The following is a 20,722-nucleotide window of genomic DNA, read 5'->3' on the forward strand; positions in this document are numbered from 1 at the left end:
ACTCTTCTTTTCTAAGTCAGGAGAAGACCATCATGAACTCTCAGTAATGCAGGTGGAATTTATTAAGATTGAAAAGAACATCTACTCTGATTTCCGCAAGGGCTGTTTGTGGCTTTAAGTTCATATGAAACCCACCCCAGGAGCTAAGAAAAGCAGAAGTGCAGAAGCCCAGAGTCACGTAAGATGGGAGGGTAGATAAGAAAGCACCCAGTGCACACTACCCCCGCTTGACACCAAAAGGCCGAAGTTCAGAGAGAGAGCGTGCAAAATATGCACCCGGGTACACAGGAACCAGAAGCCAAACCTAAGACCGCCAACTAATCGAAATGTCTTTGTAATCCAAACTCTGGGTCTACTAGCTTCTGGAAGTATTGGAGTGAGAGATGAATCACACAGCATTAACTGTTTTCCTCTCAACGATTTCAAAATTCTCAGGTTTTCTCAGATACGATGAGGAGATTACCTGCATCAAAACCACCCAAGGTCTATGAAAATTACAAATTTCCAAGCTCACCCCAGACCTACTGGATGGGAAGGGGATTTAGAATGTGGGTACTGGTAGTTTTAACACACGGTTCAGGGGATTATTATAGACGATAAAGTTTGAAAACAACTGACATCTGTTACGTATATTAATACAAGCGGAATTATTGAAGTAGGAAAAAATGTCCTACTTAATTTATTAGAAAATGGATATTCTTTCAGATCTCAAACTCGCATCATTATTTGCTATAAAGAATACTTACATTATAAATTCCAAATGTGTTTTCATATAGTCACACTCAGTGACGTTTCATAGAGTCAGTTTCTCATCTGGCTTCGTATCCTGGGGACTGACCCAAGAATGAGTCTTACTCAATGTCAGTGAAAGCCCTTAGCTCATATTAAGTGTAAGGAGTTATATTTTGCTACACTTAAAACAGAAGTACAGCTAGCATTTAATCTCGTTGTGTTTCTGAACAAAGACTATAGCTACAGGGCTAGGGCATTTCAAACCCAAACAATGTTTTTGTATCACATCACTTTCCTTTTTTAATCTATTCTTTAATCTAAAAAGAAAAATAACAAAGTTAAACAATAATTTAGGTTAAAGTTTAAATGGTATAACAAATTTAGAAACATGACAACTTTTAAAAGTGCATTAAACCAGGAGATGACATTTCAAATATAGAATATCCACAGATAAGCTTCTAGAACTCTTTTTTTAAAAATTTTTTAATGTTTATTTTTGAGAGAGAGAGACAGAGCGTGAGTGTGGGAGGGGCAGAGAGAGAGGGAGACACAGAATCTGAAGCAGGCTCCAGGCTCTGAGCTGTCAGAACAGAACCTGATGTGGGGCTCAAACCCACAAACCGGGAGTTCATGACCTGAGCTGAAGTCAGACGTCTAACCAACTGAGCCACCCTAAGTGCCCTAAGAATTAATTCTAACTTAAGTTTGGTTCTCTTCCTTGTCTTGCAGCCACTATTTCCTATCAGCATAGTTCAGAACAAACCCGGTATTCTGTGTACTATGTGGGTGAACTGAAGTTTTTTTTAAAATTCTACTTTAAGACACACACACACACACACACACACACACACACACACACAATCTATTTTAATTTAAGACAATAAGGATTGGTAAATCCCCAAGGATTCATGCCCAATGTCTCATTATGAAGGAGCTATTCCTCCTTGTCTTCTGATAATATTACATTGTTCTTGTATTATCACTGTGGTGTGGTAACTCTGCTTATTACATTTCTAGTACGCATAGTTCATTATTATTGTTGCCACATTAAACTGGAGTTGTTTTCTCGATGAAAGCTACTTTTACTCAACTAGATAGCTGTACTTTACGACTCCTGGCACTTATATCTTCCAGGAAATTATGAATGTCCTCAGAATAATTGTCAAAATTAATTTAATGATAATGCAGAAAGATGAAGAAAGTTAAATTATCCTTTTGAACTATTGTCATCTGTCCATTTAAGATAACGAACATCTAGTAAGTGTTCATTGTACACAAAGAGTCCACTACTTTTTCTCTGTATTTCTTGTACAGTGTCATATAAAGCTATGTCCATATTGTCATACGTTTCATTCACCATCACATTAGGACACAGGTTAGGTTTCAATGATAGCTTTGTGCAAATATTTGTGAAAAGACTTTAAATAAACTAGGTAGGGCTGGTTAAATGTTTCCTAAATTTGTACTAGATTGGCTCTACAATGATTCATCAAAATATTGGTTAAAAATCTTGTATCTAAAATTTTGTTGAGAAACAGCAGATAAAGAAATGCCATCTGACTGGCTGACATTTAACTGAAATTAGTGACCAATAATAACCCACCCCCCATGAGACAAATGTAAGGAACAAAATCTATTCATATCTGGACTGTTCTAGGAACGGCGATGACTTGGGAAACTCTACACCTGGGACCACATTTTTACACCTGGTCGGCTTCACACTTCTTATCAATAATCTCTTTCTCCCAAGTCCGTGCTGAGCTAAGGATCAGAGCTAACATTTACTTCGACATTTCACATTCTTTGGGTTCCTATTTGGTGCCAGGGATCATGCTAAATTCTTTATGATTCCATTGGCTTGTATAATTATTAAATCCCGTTTTACAGTTGAGAAAACTTAGAACCTGTGCTTTTAATAACTATAGCATATAATAGGAAGCATCTTTCTACTTTGGTAAATATTTTGATTTGCTATTCTTTTACATTTAGTTGCGCATCTTTTTCATAAGCTAAAAATATTACCTAGGTGCAAATACCTAGATATATGCTACCGTATGGTAGACAAGTAATTTGATATGTCTTCTTAGGTTCCAAATGTAGGTATTTGTGTCTTTCTGGGAATGGGAAGCATAGTTTCTTATGTAGACAAAAATAGTGGATACTAGCATAATATCTTTGGACTGAGAAATATTTCCAGTCAATCCTAGCCAATATTCTAGTGTAGAATATTAATAAGGCCTTGTTGTATATAAACCCTTAACATTTCCAAAGTGAATATTTGATTATTACAACTCCAAGGTAAGCAGGAAAGGGATCATGATTCTCACTTTAGAGATGAGATAATTGAAGGGAGGGGAACTTCAGTCAACTGATTTGCCCAAGATTATGTAGTTAAATAATGGCAGAGCTTCGTCTTAGAACCTTGGCCTTCTGATGACTCACTCAGTGTTTTTCTAGTAGAATGTCCCTCAAATACCACTTAACCTTCTGGTCATTCAAGTCTTTATAGCTCACAACTTTTGTGAGTGTGTTAATTTTTCCAAAACTAAACAACTCTACGTGGAATACAAAACTGAACTGAAAGATAAAAGATGGGGAGGTTCAAAGCAAAGACGTAATGAGTTCCAAACCACATCATAAACAATCACAAAAATATTCCCTGGAAAATTCAGCTTGAGTCCTCAAAATATTTCTAAGACTGACATTCAAAAGACAAATTCTTTAACTTATAATTCTTCTAATAACAGCATTTGAAACACAAAACATCCTTGTAGCTACTTGCTTTTGTTACTCTGTGCTATGAAAGGAATTTGTGTATGACAACTAGTTTTTGGTCATTCCCACTCTGGACTGACTAAAGAAAATCTTAGCCTTGGTCAACAATGATATCAATTTCAGCTATTTTGTAATATTTCAAGATGAATATGTGTAAAAGATCAGCATCACAATTCCTATGGAGTTACTTTATCAATCAGTGCCATTTGAGTTTTTCTTATTTATTAAAAAGTCTTACAGTTAAAAAGTAGGTCAAAGTATTATGGGAACATGGTTCTTTTTTCTGTCATTTACAGAGATTTTCTGTGAATGTAATTTACAGAGATTTTTGAATGAGTGGTCCATGAATGTAATTTACAGAGATTTTTGAATGAGTGAATCCAAGCTCTAATTCACGAGACAGCTGCTCTCTTGCTCGGTTGGGTTGAATAGTCTCTGTTCCCTTTCTCTCCAATCATCAATTCTATTCTCCACTCTGAAGACCCGCTTTCTCTGCTTATTGATTATCCCTGTTTTTCCATACTTTCTCTGTGGTTTTGTATCTGTAGGCTCTTCTCTGTTTTTTCTTTATAAGTTAAGGCACAGGCTCTGGTCCTAAATTTCCATGTCTTACAAGCTTAGCACCCATATTAACCAACCATACTTTTGTCTCTTACTTCAAATTTTCAGTAGATAAAACAAAATTACTCAGCCCAATTTGGAGGTGTGTTTCAATTAGATATGATAAACAGAATGAAGATTCATATAAATAATGCCACTAAAGCCCAACATGTTAGGACAAAAAACCCCCAAGAAAGGAGAATGGGCTAGGAAAATACCCATACTATGTCTACTATTAAGAAACATTGTCCTAGTCACCCCAACAAAGAAAAACACAGGGTGTTATGGATGCACATAGAACGTGCACTTAAATGAAACCAGAAAGCATCATGGAAAGTTCCTAGAGGAGGTAATGTATGAGCTGAGATTTGAAGGATAAATAAATAAGAGTTAGGGAAAGACAATGAAGTAGACTATTTAAAGGAATGGAATCAACCTCTACAAAGATAAAAGGTACAAAAGAGTTTGGTATCTTCGGGGAACTGTAGGTTTTTCAAGGTGAATGAAGTGCAGGGTTCGAGAGGGAGAATTACAGGAGATAAATCTGGGGAGTTTGGTAGGGATCAGATTACAGAGTATTAGCCAAGTTTGCTTGAGGAATGTGGTTTTATCCTAGAGGCGATTATAATCCTTTAAGGAATTTTACAAAGAGTCTTGATATGAGAATGCTAATAAGTAATAGGTAATAGAACCATAGCCAAGGATGAATTTTCTGTTTCTAAACAGAAAAACCAGTTGTTAGATAGTTTCACGAATCCTGTCTGAGACAGACTGGGACTTAATCTGAAGGAACAGACAAGAAGAAGAGCTGGACCAGTGAGCAATGAGGGCATCAGAATCAAGAAGTTGTGGTTTAGGTGGATATGTGCAAAAGGGGAAGGAAGTAGTCAATAACAACTCCCAATATTCTGTATTGGTCATCTGGGAAGAAAATAATGCCTGAAAGGAGGAGCAGAGTTGAAAAGAAATATGTTGGATTTGAGGCATCTATGAGATAAAAAAGTAGAAATGTCTAGTGAGCAGTTGAATAAATAAGTTGGGAGATCAAGAGAGACACAAAAAATGTAATTACTCGGGGCGCCTGGGTGGCGCAGTCGGTTAAGCGCCCGACTTCAGCCAGGTCACGATCTCGCGGTCCCTGAGTTCGAGCCCCGCGTCGGGCTCTGGGCTGATGGCTCAGAGCCTGGAGCCTGCTTACGATTCTGTGTCTCCCTCTCTCTCTGCCCCTCGCCCGTTCATGCTCTGTCTCTCTCTGTCCCAAAAATAAAAAAAAATAAACGTTGAAAAAAAAAATGTAATTACTCAAACCATTGGAAGGCATTTCTTACTAATGAAAGATTCTAGGATGGGTATTTCCTTCATGCAGTTATTCAGAGACCTAGGTTGATAGTCCTTTTCCATGTTCAACACGTGCTTTCTCTAGTCATTCTGCTTAGAGAAAAGAGTGGAAGTTTGAGGACGGACATCTCCTCTTAGGCAAGTGAGGAGGAAGTTGCATATGTCACTTCTTATGCTAGAACCACCATGTGTCCATACCTACTGCGGTGGAGCTAAGAAATGCAATCCTTAGCTTAATGGACATTAAACAGCTTATAATGCTAGTATTATGGAAGAAGAACACTATATAGGATAGTGTTGGAGAGTTTAGAGCTATGGAAGTGGATTAGATTACCTAGGAAGAATGTTTAAAGTAAGAAGTAAAGAAGACCAAGAATGAAACTGAGATATTTCTAGACCTTTTCATGTTGCCTGGGAGTCATCAGGGAGAGTTCCTTGTCTTTCTGTACCTTGACTTACATTTCTTATCTTGCCCTCCCCCTTCCCCTGCTGTTTGTTTGTTTTTGTCTCATGATTGTATACTTCCTAACACAAAACACTATGGTAAGAAATGACTCCATTTCCAGTTACAATTCCAGGGTTATCACCCCCACCACCAACAGTACAGTGTAGTTCTGACCTTCTCCTTTATCTGTGGAGATCAGGGAAAGTACATAGAAGGCATATAATAAAACTTTATATAACCGACAGTTTATAGAGACAATTAATAAAAAAGAGTTTGAAGGGAATGAATGATGGTCTAGGACTAACAAGATAAAATTTCACAGGAACATACACAGTATAGTTTCAAAAAACTAAATTTGTGAGAAAGGAGTAGGAGACTTTGCCCAACAACAGTTAATGTGAATACCTCAGCTTTTATTTGACCACAAAATCAATGTTCAGGAACGCTGTTATATAGCTGCTAAAAAAGTAATGCAATCTTAGGCTCTATTAGTAGGTTTGGCGCACACACACACACACACACACACACACACACACACATGTTGGTACACGAAACATTTTACACTGAACTCTTGGGAGTGCCATACTAACTTTTACAACTTATTGTCACTCTTGAATTCTTCCTCTCCCTCCCCCCCACATCCAATTAATATCAAGTCCCATCTATTCTACCTTTTAAATATTCTGTCACCCTTGTGGTTTTGAGTTGGAATTGGAGATATCAGTATGAACTCATTACAACTATTATATAATATGTCTATTCTAATATACATTTTATATCTATAATGTCTATAATCTATCTATAACACCTATATTATAGATATAACATATAATTATATAACACGTACATATTACATACCTAATTTTACAGAAAGAGGTATACACACATGTACTTCTGTGTGTGCATGTAGGTTTCTTAGGTCCGTCAAATAGGTGGGCCTAGTGGTAAAGACACCAAGAGAGCAATGAGCACAACTAACACCCAGATCTTTGTTTCTAAATACGACTTTTCACTGAAAAGACCCAGGGATCCTTAGAGAAGTAACTGAGCCCAGGGTTGGGACAGGGAAACTATGAAATGAGGCTGGGACTTTGTGTTGTACCAGAAAGTAAGAAAGTGCTAAGTAAGAAAGGACCTCTCAAAAAGGACAGGATCCAACTTGATGAATACTAAAAATAGTGGATGAAATGTTGTTGAACAAAAATTTACATAGCTTCAGAGTAATCACCAGAAATTACTTATTAACTACAAAGAGGAGAAATACTCTCCTGGGGATCATTTGATAACGTATAAAAATATTGAATCACTATGATATACACCTAAAACTATTGGATACTGTATGTCAATTATGCTTCCATAAAAAAGAAGAAACAAATAAAAATGTTTAAATATAATATTCTCCCCAATCTGTAAAATAAAAATGTTCACATATAGAGGATAGGCCATTTAAATCTTAACTTTCATCTTAACTCCAGTAGAGGCATCGAAATATATGTGTATATATAATATTGTATATATACGCATGGCTTTTCCACATATATATTTCATTTTACATATTCCTGTCATAAAATATTTATATGGCTAAAATATTTAATACTATGCTATATATATTTACTATGGAAATGTTCACAAAATAAAAATAATTTTTTTCTTGTTTTTCAGGGGTTATTTTTGAAATACAATCTAGTTTGTTTGCCATATGCATATCTCAGAAAGAAACTGTACATACCTTTTAGAAAGGTTAAAGCAAAGGCAAAACAAAAGAGTGCTTAAAATTTTTAAAGGAGGAAAAACAGTAACTTTATAGATTAACCTAACAAACAAAAATTTCTTTAAGTTATCAAGGTTAACATTAGTAATAATGAAGCCAATTGACATTATGTGCTTCCCAAAATGATATGCTGAGAAGGACAGAGCATCACTTTTATGTTATTACAATCAAAAATACAAAACCTAAAGCTAATTGGGGGCGCCTGGGTGGCGCAGTCGGTTAAGCGTCCGACTTCAGCCAGGTCACGATCTCGCGGTCCGTGAGTTCGAGCCCCGCGTCGGGCTCTGGGCTGATGGCTCGGAGCCTGGAGCCTGTTTCCGATTCTGTGTCTCCCTCTCTCTCTGCCCCTCCCCCGTTCAAGCTCTGTCTCTCTCTGTCCCAAAAATAAATAAAAAACGTTGAAAAAAAAATTAAAAAAAAAAAAAAACCTAAAGCTAATTGTAGGGAAACATCAAAGAAATCCAAACTGAAGGAAATTCTGCAGTTACTGGCTTTACCCTTCCAAAGCGTCAAGATCATGAAAGGAAAAGGAAGGCTGAGGAACCGTTTTTAGATGAAAGGAAAGTAAAGAAACATGACAATTAATACACCCTGTGATCCTGGATTGTATCCTGGACAAGAAAGAAAGCTATATAATATACCGTTGGAACAATTTGTGAAATTTGAAGAAGAACTATGAATCAGATAATAATATTGTGCCAATGTTACATTTCCTGAATTTGATAAAAATACTTTGGTTATGTAAGAGACAGTCTTTAGGAAATACATATTGAAGTATTTGTGCATAGAAACGAGAGAGAGAGAGAGAGAGAGAGAGAGAGAGAGAGAGAGAGAGGAAAGAACAAATGCTACAGTGAATGGGGAAAAATGTTAAGAATTGTTTGGTAGAGAATATAATAGAGTTCTTTGCAATATTTCTTGCAGCTTTTATGAGGTAAAAAATTGTATCAAAATTAGAAGCTAGAAAGAAAAACTTCCAAGTTTGACCTAAGTAGTTAGCAATAGATCTTTTTCTAAATCTGATAAATATTTCTAAGGTTAAGAGGATACATTCTTAATCCACTCATCTAGGAGCTTCCATCTGCTATGTACAAAAGAAAAGAAAAGAAAAGAAAAGAAAAGAAAAGAAAAGAAAAGAAAAGTTTGTGAAGTGTTTTGTTTACATTAACGCTATGCTGTTGTCTGAGATAACTTATATTTTAACATATAGCCAGGACATCCTGTCACCTGGATGTCATCTGGAAGGTCAGCTTTCACTAATGGAACTTCAGAGAGTAAGAAAAGCATACTACTAGATCTAAAAGACTTTTAGGATACTAAGTGTGATCTCAAATAAGCTAAAAATATGCCATAAGTGTCACAACATCTTGGGCCGTTTCATCCTTAGGATAAATCTGCCATCGCTAAGAGCAAATGCTAAAAAGAGAATTCTTGGCAGAGTGCTCCAGATGTAGAGTTATAATTCAACTCCGCCAGTCACTAGATGAATTTAAAAAGATAACGCTTAGGTATTTAGTATATTGGTATTCCTAACAGGAACTCTACAAATAAAGTACTATTATCCCAATTTTACAAATAAAGAAACTAAAGCAGAGAAATGTTGAGTAACTTTCCCAAGCTCACACAGTCTATAACAACTTGAGCTAGGACTCAAACCCTAAGATCTAGCAAAGATAGTGCCTTCTCCCTTTTCCTCTTTCTACTGCAAACATTCCAAGAGAGAATTTGCTCAGGTGTGGTAGGTGATAAAAAGGCTACATAGAGCCAGTGTGGCTATCCTGTCACCCAGGGGTGCTTTTCTAGAAATCTACCCATAAGAAATAATCAGCATTTCAAATCAAAATGTATGTTCTAGAATGTTATTCATTCTCACACTTTAAATATCCAATAATTGGTTAAATAAATCATGGTAGATACAATGGTATAGTATAACTTAGTATAGTATATAATAGTATAAATTATTAACTATTATAAGAAGATGAATATTATATGATTTTCATTAAAAGGAGCAGAATACAAAATTATTTAGACAGTGTGGTTTAAATATATATCTATCTATATACCTATATAATATACTTAGTATATACATGTATGTATGTATAGGTATATATGTATATACTAAGTATATTATATTAGTATATACTAAGTATATTATATATATATACACACACACATAATATATACAAAATTATTTAGGCAGTGTGGTTAAATATATATATCTATATAATATACTTAGTATATACATATATATACTTAGTATATACATATATATACACACATATATATTATATATACTTAGTACATATACATACATACATATGTATACATATATATGTATGTGTACTAAGTATATTATATTAGTATGTACTAAGTACATTACATATTTTATATATATGTACATATATACGTAGGAAAAAGAAGGGTATAAATCAAGACATTAACATGTTTATCTCTAAGTATTGCAAGTGATTTGGATTACATTTATATATCTTATCTTTATTTTCAAAACTTTCTAATATTAGTTTTAATCACTTATAATTTAAAAAAGCCAATAAGCAGAATTTAAAAGAAGATTCAATGCAGTCTTTGAAAATTAAGAAAGAAAAGAAGAAAGTTAGAAGAAAGAAATCCAGTAGACTAGGTGCCTCCTCTTGTCTATATTCATCAAAAAAACAAGAAGTAAAGAGAGTCCCTACCAGTAGCAGGCTCAGCAAAGATGAGATACAGCAAGTCACTGATGAAAAGAGAGTAAACAATATGGGGGAATCTTACCAGCACACCCACACAGGTTTCCAGTGGCACTCCTGGTGCCATCTTCAAAAAAGGGATGGCAAAAGAAAAATCAGGGAAAGTATAATGCACTCGCTGTTTATAAAAACATTCAGGGAAAAATCAAAATAAGCCTTTGAATTCAGAAATTAAAAAGAAATAAAAATAGAGGATGGAAACTACTCTATATAATATTATAATGGCGGATGCATGTCAGTATGCCATTTGTCAAAAACCCCAGAATGAACAGCATCCAGAGTGAACTGTTAATGTAAACTGTGGACTCTGGGGCATAATCATGTGTCGATGTAGGTTCATCTATTGTAACAAATGTACCACTCTAAAGTCAATAACGGGAAATGGTGTGTGTGTGTGTGTGTGTGTGTGTGTGTGTGTGTGCGCGCGCGCACGTGTGTGCGTGCGCGCCCGCGTGGAGGTGGCATCTATGGAAACTTGCCGTGCTTTCCACTCAATTTTGCTCTGAACCTACAATTGTTCTAAAACATAAAGTTTTTAAAGTAAAAAACAAAATAAAAAAGAAATGAAAATGGAATTTTCTTGTAAAATCTAGCACAAGTCTCTAACCATTCTAAGTTATGAAATCACAAAGAGATTGAATCAGATTAATTTAACTTAAATTGATTTAATTGAATTTGATTTAATTGAATTTAAATGTTCATATAGTAGTCTCCTCTCATCCTCACACCATCACAAGAAGGGTAAGAACACTACTACCATAAGATATTCTGAGAGAGAGAGAGACCACATTCCCGTAACTTTTATGACAGTACAGTACATTGTCATAATTGTTCTATTGAATTATTACATAGTAGTTACTGTTAAACTCTTAGTGTGCCTAACTTATAAATTAAATTTTATCATAGATATCTATGTATCAGAGAAAAAAAGCATGCGATTTCAGGCTTCTGCTGGGAGTCTTGGAACATATTCCCCAAGGAATGTGCCCCTATATTTTATGCCTGTATTCCTCAAGAGGTAGGAAAATTTTTTTTTAATGTTTATTTATTTTTGAGAGAGAGATAGACAGAGGACAAGCAGGGGAGGGGCAGGGGGGGGAGATACAGAACGTGAAGCAGGCTCCAGGCTCTGTGCTGTCAGCACAGATCCCGACGCAGGGCTCGAACCCATGAACCGTGAGATCATGACCTGAGCCAAAGTCGGATGCTTAACTGACTGAGCCACCCAGGCATCCTGGAAAATTATTTTTTTAAGAAAAGTGGGTGTGGGGAGGCCGGTATGGGTGCAAAATGATAGGTAAGTAGGTAGATACTATGCATTTACAAAACACCTAGCTAGGCACCGGTACTAACTACTGGAGATAAAACAAAGGCAAATGCTTGTCCTTTAAGGGACCGTAGCCTAGCAGAGAGGCAGACGTGCCAACCATCAGGGCCCCTGCCTACTGACCTGCATACTGTGTTGCATTAACCCCAGAGGGGGCATCCTCAGCTCAGCAGTCCTATAAAGAGTTACAAAACGAAAAGAGGTGGGCTGTGGGGCCATAAGTGACCAGGCACCCAGTGTCTTTGTGGGAGTGATGAAAGCTTCATAGGTTAGGTGACACAGTACATGAAACTAATGGGAGGGAAAGAAGGAGGGCAGGTTCCACGTGTGAGCAAAAGCAGGATTAGGGAAGAGAAGATAACGTCCCATGTCTCTGGAAAGCAAAGTGCAAGGTGCGTAGTGACAAAAGGTGAACTGGAGAAGTAGGCAGGGACCTCACAGGGAGGAGACAGAAAGTCACAGTTTTATACTGGGGCAGGACGTGAAGAGACCTGAAGTGCTTTGAATTAGGACATGACATGATTAGATTTTTAGATTAAAACAAACAATAATAATCCTTGGGTAGCAAGGAGAGATTCTATACTAAAGACAGGAAGACCGTCAACTCAATGTTGGCAGTAATCTGACAACAACGAGGTCCCAAATGAGGGTAAATGGTGTGACTGAGGTGGGAGCAGGCAAGGGGGAGGGAAGGGAAGAGACTAAGAGCTAGAATCCTGGCAGCTAGTGTCTAATTGAATGTGGTAGTGAGTGAGAAGAAAAACTCTCAAAGGACTTCCCAGGCACTGGGCTTGGTCACTGGATGTGGTCTTTCCAGAAGAGAAAATATAAGGGCCATATTCCAAGGAAGAGATGAGAAGAAACGGTGCTTTCAGGATCTATAGCTCCCCTATGTGTGTTATGGGGACCCACATCAAAGGACCATACATCCTGCCAAGGGAAGTGTGCCTGTCAGCCGGCAGTCAGCCTCTGTTTCCCCAGAGGGCAGGGAAACACTGATGCTGGACCTGAACTCAGGTGAGCGGAGTTTCCTCTCCTCTAAGGGATGATCGTCAGCTGCTTTTCTGGGGAATGCTGGCAGGATAGAGCATGTGTCATCTCTGATCAGGAGGGCACTTAGCTAGTGTCTTCATACATGGGAAGAACACGAATGAAATTGAAATAGGTATGCATTCAATGAAAAACATCCAATTAAGAAAAACAGATCATTAACTATCTTTCCATACTAGCATCAAAGACACATTTATTAATAATATAACTGGACAAAACTGTCTGAAAGGCATTCCATAAAAATCATTAAAGTCTATCATTCAAGAGATTTTAGGGAACCAAAGTTCAAATATCAAATGACAGACATAAAACAACCACCCTCAGGCTTAAAGTGACTCCACGTGGACAAATACATAAATACCAAAGTATGTAGTTTGAAGAAGGTGAGCTCAAAGAGTTGCACATGGAGGCAAAAACACAGAAAAACGGTCACCTCCCTTTCAAAACACCAAGGAAAGCTTCATTGAGTACATACTCTTTTTGCTGTGTGTAGAACGATGAGCTTGGATTTCTGGGAATAGGATAACTTTCCACACAGAAGACATAGCCCAGAGTGGTTTGTAAGGAGTGGGAGAATTTGGTGAAAGCGGAACCACGTCCATTTTCTCAGGGAGAGATAATATGCAGGATCTTGGAGGTACGGGGTGGTGATCACAGATGAAACTTTTAATGGGAAGCCATTCTGAGTACTACGGTGACTAATGTGTGCACTTAATTACAGTAAGTAACCGCTGTATTGAGCCAAACTAGGAGCACATGCAAATCCCTCCCCCCCGCCCCCAGATTGTGGCTTATTAGAGAGAAGTGAATTTTGATTACATCATAGTCTTATTATGCATTCTTCCCAGGCTTAAGTTGAGTGTTGTTACTCCTATTGTTGTAAGTTTCCAGTTTTCAAGTATAATGACAATGTGCCTCTTGCATATTTTAGGAATTAAAAATAGATTTCTATTTCAGGTGAGAGAAATAACTGCCTGGGAAGAGGAACTCTTGAACCACAAGGAAATTATTTTCATCCAAATATCCTTAGTGATTAAAAATAAAAAGAGACTGAAAAGAATCCAGAACAGTTTCAATACTGCAGCATTTCTGCCACAACATGTTAGCGCAATGAGCACTTTTTTTTTTTTTTTAATTTTTTTTTTTTTTCAACGTTTATTTTATTTTGGGACAGAGAGAGACAGAGCATGAATGGGGGAGGGGCAGAGAGAGAGGGAGACACAGAATCGGAAACAGGCTCCAGGCTCTGAGCTATCAGCCCAGAGCCTGACGCGGGGCTCGAACTCACGGACCGCGAGATCGTGACCTGGCTGAAGTCGGACGCTTAACCGACTGCGCCACCCAGGCGCCCCAATGAGCACTTTTATAACACCATCCATATAACCTTTACTGCTGGTAACTGTACGGGCAGAACAGGTTTTGCAAACTATGACTTGTAAACAGAAATTTACCAGGCTAGAGTTCTTGTAATCCTTGTAAAAATTAATAATGATGTTTATTTCAAAATAACACCCGAACAAAGGCAGTGATTTAAATGTTTTAATGTACAAATCAGAAGGCATTTAGAATGGAGTACATTTTGGGGGTGTTCAGCTGGCTCAGTCAGTTAAGCCTCAGAGTCTTGATTTCAGCTCAGGTCATGACCTCAAGGTCTGAGAAATGGAGCCCCATATCCCATTCTGCCCTGACAGCATGGAGCCTGCTTGGGATTCTCTCTCTACCTCTCTCTCTCTCTGCTCCTCCCCTGTTCTCTCTCCTTCTCTCTCACAAAATAAATAAATAACCATTTTAAATACAGAGAGAGAATTGAGTACATTTTTAAGTCTTCCTCAACCTCACACTCCATTGTGTGCCAAATAGTAATGGAATAATGGCACTAACAAAACAATTTTTACTGAACACATATTATGTGCATGGCATTGTCCTGAAGTCTTTTTCATGTGGGGTGGGTTATCTAAACCACACAAATCCCTGCGAGGAGTTACCTTACATGATGGAAAACGTCAGCACTATCTACAGTTTCAGACCCTGAAACTTTTCTGGTAAAGATTATTTAATGTGTTTTGAGTATTAACAGGAGACAGGACACCATGTAAAAAATTAAATTCCTGAATTCATATATTCAAAATAATTTTAAAAAGGGTACTATAGGTTTGTCATATTAATTGGACTCTAAAGAGGATTTTAATGAGAAGAAGAAAATTTGGCAGGTGGAGAATAAGGAAATTTTACAGCTGAGTTAGATTTGACCTAGAAGAAGAACTCCCAGGAAAAGTGATATTGAGGAAAATAAGGAAAATCTAGTAGAAGATAGGTACCAATCTTTAACTTTTTTTAAAATTTTTTTTCAACGTTTATTTATTTTTTTTGGGACAGAGAGAGACAGAGCATGAATGGGGGAGGGGCAGAGAGAGAGGGAGACACAGAATCGGAAACAGGCTCCAGGCTCTGAGCCATCAGCCATCAGCCCAGAGCCTGACGCGGGGCTCGAACTCACGGACCGCGAGATCGTGACCTGGCTGAAGTCGGACGCTTAACCGACTGCGCCACCCAGGTGCCCCTTTAAATTTTTTTTAACGTTTGTTTATTTTTGAGACAGAGAGAGACACAGCATGAGTGGGGGAGGCGCAGAGAGAGAGGGAGACACAGAATCCCAAGCAGTCTCCAGGCCCCGAGCTGTCAGCACAGAGCCCAATGCAGGGCTTGAACTTAACGGATCGCGAGATCATGACCTGAGCTGAAGTCGGACGCTTAACTGACTGAGCCACCCAGGCGCCCCTGGGACCAATCTTTAAAATGAAGGTAAAACAAAACATGTTCTCAGATGCCTGAGAACATGTTGTCATTTTACAACTTGGGCTATTCACAAAGTGTGGTACAGAAGAAAGGACTCGGGAGACAGAGGATCCAGGGGGGCTGAGTGTTCACCTTTGTGCTACCATTTATTTGCTGTGTGACTTTACAAGCCACTCTTCTTCCTTGAGCTTTACTTCCTCAATCCTAAATTAGGGGCAGTGATTACACAGGTATTGTTGTGAATATTAAACAGATATTATGCTTTTAAAAACGTAAAATGCTATACAAATGAAAGATATTGGCTCTATTATTTTCAGGTTCAGTCACTGAACATTATTCTTCCTTTTTTGATCTTCTGTCTTGGCATAACACAAGGTATCTTGGCATCAGCTTAGAATTCAGTTATGCTAAGCTTTTGAAATTCTTAAGCAGAAAGTCACTTAGGTGACAGAAAGAGAACAGAGGTTTTGAGCCTGAGGCAGGACTGAATTCCTGAACCCACACTTCAACAACCTATACATCAAGGTCGCCAAGTCCTAAATCAATAGAATCTTTCAGCCAACCCAGCCCATGGCCCATCATGGAAACCTACCCTTGCATAGCCCCAGGCAAGGGATAAGCAAATTTGGACTCAAATACAACGTAAGTGGAGATAATGCAAAAGACCAGTTTCTTAAATCTATGCTGTGATAAGAGAGTTTATTTTCTGATCCCAAAATATAAATCTCACAGGAGTTTAGGTATATTGATTATTCTGGTAAACTAAATTTTTACGCTATATATCATAGGTCAGCCTTCCTTGTCACCACCATGGCATGGGTCACTCAACCATGACAGTGTCCCTGAGGATTGGTATGGCAAGCAGGGGAGGCAGGGGTGGCCACTGTGTGTTTCCTAGTTACAGCGCTGTTAGTAGAAAAAGATCTAGAAAAATATCGTAAGTTGTACCAAAGGGGATGCAAGGCTAGAGCCAGAGGTAACAGTAGAGAATCATACAATGTATCTGTTTGGGGCAGAACAAAAGCCTGAGCCAAGGTCCAGGGGTAAATAGGATAGAGGAACTGAGCCAGTGAGGGTGGTGTGTGACAGCTGAGAGAAAATCAGCCTAACAGAAGTTTGGTTTGCTGTGCTGGCACCTAGAGTAGATTCATTAATTTTTGTTTAATGTTTATCTACTTTTGAGGGAGAGAGAGAGAGACAGTGCGAGCGGGGGGGGGGAGGTGCAGAGAGAGAGGGAGACACAGAATCCAAAGCAGGCTCTAGGCTCTGCACTGTCAGCACACAGCCCACCCCACCCCCCCACCTCCCCATGCAGGGCTGGAACTCAGGAACCTTGAGATCATGACCTGAGCCACAGTCAGACGCTTAACCGACTGAGCCACCCAGGCACCCCTAGAGTAGATTCATTAAAAGGGGGTACAATAAAAGAGGGTAAAACTAGAGTGAATATATATATTTTTCTAACACTTTTAATAATGAAATTTTTGATAATGCGACATCAGCATTAGGCACCATCATAACAACATCACTACAACCACTAGATATGATGCTGACCCTTAGGAATGTTACGGTCAGTTGAGTTTTCTAGCTGTTTGGATGGTGACCAGTGAAGAGAAAACACAACATTTTCAAAACTACTGATTTAGAAAAGTCATTAACCAAAAACAAACAAATAAAATGTCAGCACCAACAAAGGAAAACCACAAAGGCAGAGATAATAAGGTATTAGGAGGAATGATATTTATTCCAGTACTGTGGGCAGAAAACCAACTAAAAACTTGGATCGGTGAAATAGAATGAAAACCCGGAGACCCCTGGAGAATGGTTAATTAAACCTAGAAGGAAGGACAAAGTTCAGGTGGATTAACAGAATATTTGCTTTTGATGCTACTTGTAAATTTGATTCAGAATCTTGCAATTTTCATTGGTAATTTGTATCCTAAAATCTGATCATCTCCACAAGGTTAAACATGAATGTAAAACTTTGTCAAAATGTTTTAAAACCATGCTTACAATGATGGTTTTTTAAAAATGCAATGGAAGACAGAAATTGGAAAGTGGATAAAAAGAAATAATGCTTATTCTCACAAATTCTGAGATTTATTCTTACCTAACCCTATCCTAGGTAAAATGAAAGGGGAATGACAGAGCCTAAGGAGGGGGATGACTTCAATTCTCCAGAGGAGCATAGGTTCAGAGTTATTAGGTCGAGGCGCTGGGCTCTCCTGCAAAAGTGATCACATTATCCAGAGTTTGATTATTTACGTCAGAGGGTCTTGGTCTGTTACGGAAGAGAAATGGGATGTTATGCCGCTGTCTTACCTTGCCTTACCTTGACTCCATTGTTTTGGATAATCTCAATACCAATATTTTTCCTCCTAATGGGAGAAAAACAGAGGATTTAGGATTTAGGATTTTTTCGGATAATATTTTGAAACAAAATTAATGACTTCTTTCCTTCTCGAGTGTATAAAAACTTATACCAAAATAATCATAATGATAACACAAGGATGTGGATACAATGTAATGTGGCAGGATAAGAAAATGGAGATATTTATCAGCATGGTTTTTCTGCCACTCATCATTCACTCTTCCAACCACACCCCTTACGGTGAACCCCTTAGGCTCAGAGAAATGGGACCCTGCTTGCTCCATTGGGAGATTATAAAAATCTTGCGGGCAATCAAATGAGACACCTCAATGTTTAAGCTTACATTTTAAATAGAAAGATTTAAGAGGCAGACGATAGTGGTCACAAAAATGAAAAAAAAAAAAAAAAAAAAAAAGGGAATTCTGTCTGCTCTCTCTGCCCTCCCCAGAGAGATATGAGAAGGGAAGGCAGTGGACGAGTTAGGTACAAGTTTGGGGAGTCCTACACCTTGTACCTCATTCCTCAGGCAGAATGGAGAGTTGGGGATGGGCACCCCATAAACATATTCATCTCTTCAAGTATCTTCTATCTCCCTTTGTTCCCTTTAAGTCTAATGATCCACAAATAGAGAAAGAACTTGTACCTTCCGCTCTAGGGGAGATCCAGGGAAATTGCAAGTTTCCCAGAAAAGAAAGCACCCCATATCCCATTCAGTTGGTGCAGGCAGTAAACTGCACACATAGTAGGGCAGTAGACGGGAGAGGGCTGCAGAGAGGCCTCCACCCCTGTTTGGGGTCTTACAGCTAGACAAAGGGGTGTCGGATTGGATGGATAAGGTATGGGCATTCTGCACTAGAAACCTGTTGAATCCGCCGCAACATCTTGGCTGTATCCTGCAGGAAGTCAAATCGGCCTCCCACAACTACCCTTTTGCATTTTGATGGATTGTGATTTATTACTTGTGCTGAGGACGTGGCAAGTCAATACCTGGTTTGCCACCGTGACAGCATCGTGAGAGGGGGACAGAAAGCAAACATCTTGAAATGACTGCTTTTAAAACCTGAAATGGCTTAAAACAAAAACAGGTCCTTAGCTTACCTAATGTGACAAGGCCCATTTTCCGCACCGGCTTAGAAAAACATTTAGGGTGGGCCTCAAGTCAGGAAACAATTTCAGTGTTTCAAGAGGAAGGAATTTTCACTTCTTGCACACTATGAACTTTGTGCCTGCTGCCGTAGTAATAATGTCTCAAATATGCTCTTTTGAGGATCTCTGTCCGTCTCTCAAATATGCTTCTGGATAATTATTTGGCTGCCACTAAAGCAGCAGTCTGAGTTGTATGGCAGCCAAGGAAATCTCGGATCCTATGTTTGCTAATTGGACATAACAATTCATGCTCAGGGGCAGCAAGCAAAATGGCTTTACTCTGCCAGAATTGTTTTGGCTTTCTTTTTTTTTTTTTTTTTCTGGTTAGCCCCAATCCCTCATTCCAAGTTTTCGGACCCCTAACACTACTTTCCTGGTGAATAGCAATTCTCCACCCAGGTATAAGAAATGCTCATTCTACTGTATCTGGAGAGGCCAAATCTTTCTGTGTGGGAAGATGAGAGTTTACATTGGACAGAACTTTGTACTTCTCTGAAACTTGATCACCTTAGAATTAATAAGAGCAAATATTGGAATTAATTCACAAGGAAGTAGAAGTCATAAACATTGGACAATAATATTCTGGCATCTGACCTTTTCATTTTAGGTATCCTGTAAATGTAAGTCATAGCTTGCAAACCAAACGACTGAGAGAAACAGGTAGATGAATGATGCAACTCTAGGTTTAATTACTTAAAATGCAATGATATTTGGTTCTTAATTTATAAAATAGAGACCCAAATGATGGCCTCTGCCTGATCTCTGCAGTGCATGCTTAGATTATTAAGAAATACTGGGGCGCCTGGGTGGCTCAGTCGGTTAAGCGTCCGACTTCAGCTCAGGTCACAATCTCACGGTATGTGAGTTCGAGCCCCGCGTCGGGCTCTGTGCTGACTGCTCAGAGCCTGGAGCCTGTTTCAGATTCTGTGTCTCCCTCTCTCTCTGACCCTCCCCCGTTCATGCTCTGTCTCTCTCTGTCTCAAAAATAAATAAATGTTAAAAAAAAATTTAAAAAAAAAAAAATAAAAAAAAAGAAATACTTGGACATAGGGGAAATCAATCAGATTGAATCTTTGCATGATCTCTGAAGATTTCAATTTTTTTCCTCTATACGCAAAGTTTGAAGCAGAGAGAATGACCATAAATTATTTTGGTCATTTAGAACTTTGAATAAGTCAAAGTTCTTTGATTTGAAAAGTTCTTCTATTTTTCCTGAAAGAGATTAGAGTACAACTGACAAACAAAATTTTTATTTCTATTACTTTTTACAGTGTTTGTTTTTTTCTCTTTGCATTGATCATTAGATTTGATCTCTACAGCATGCCTTATTTTTTCCCCATTTTAGAAAGGGACACGTACAATGTGAATGGTTATGTGAAATGCTGAAGGTTTATATTGATACGCTAAAAGCAGGAAGGGACTCCTGCCTTCTGGCCCAGAGCCCATTGTTTCATTCTATCACAAGCAACTGTTCTATGCCCCTGGGACACAGCAGAGAAGAAAACAAAATCCTTTCCAAATAAATGTAGTGTGTTATATAGTAGTTATTGCTATAGAAAAGTAAAGCTAAGTAAGGAGCCTGGGGTGGGTATAGGAAGTGCCTGACTGTCTTTGGAAGGAGGGA

Source organism: Puma concolor, chromosome B2 (assembly GCF_028749965.1).
Source record: "Puma concolor isolate L17-30 chromosome B2, mPumCon1.1.hap2, whole genome shotgun sequence".
NCBI classification, from domain to species: Eukaryota; Metazoa; Chordata; class Mammalia; order Carnivora; family Felidae; genus Puma; species Puma concolor.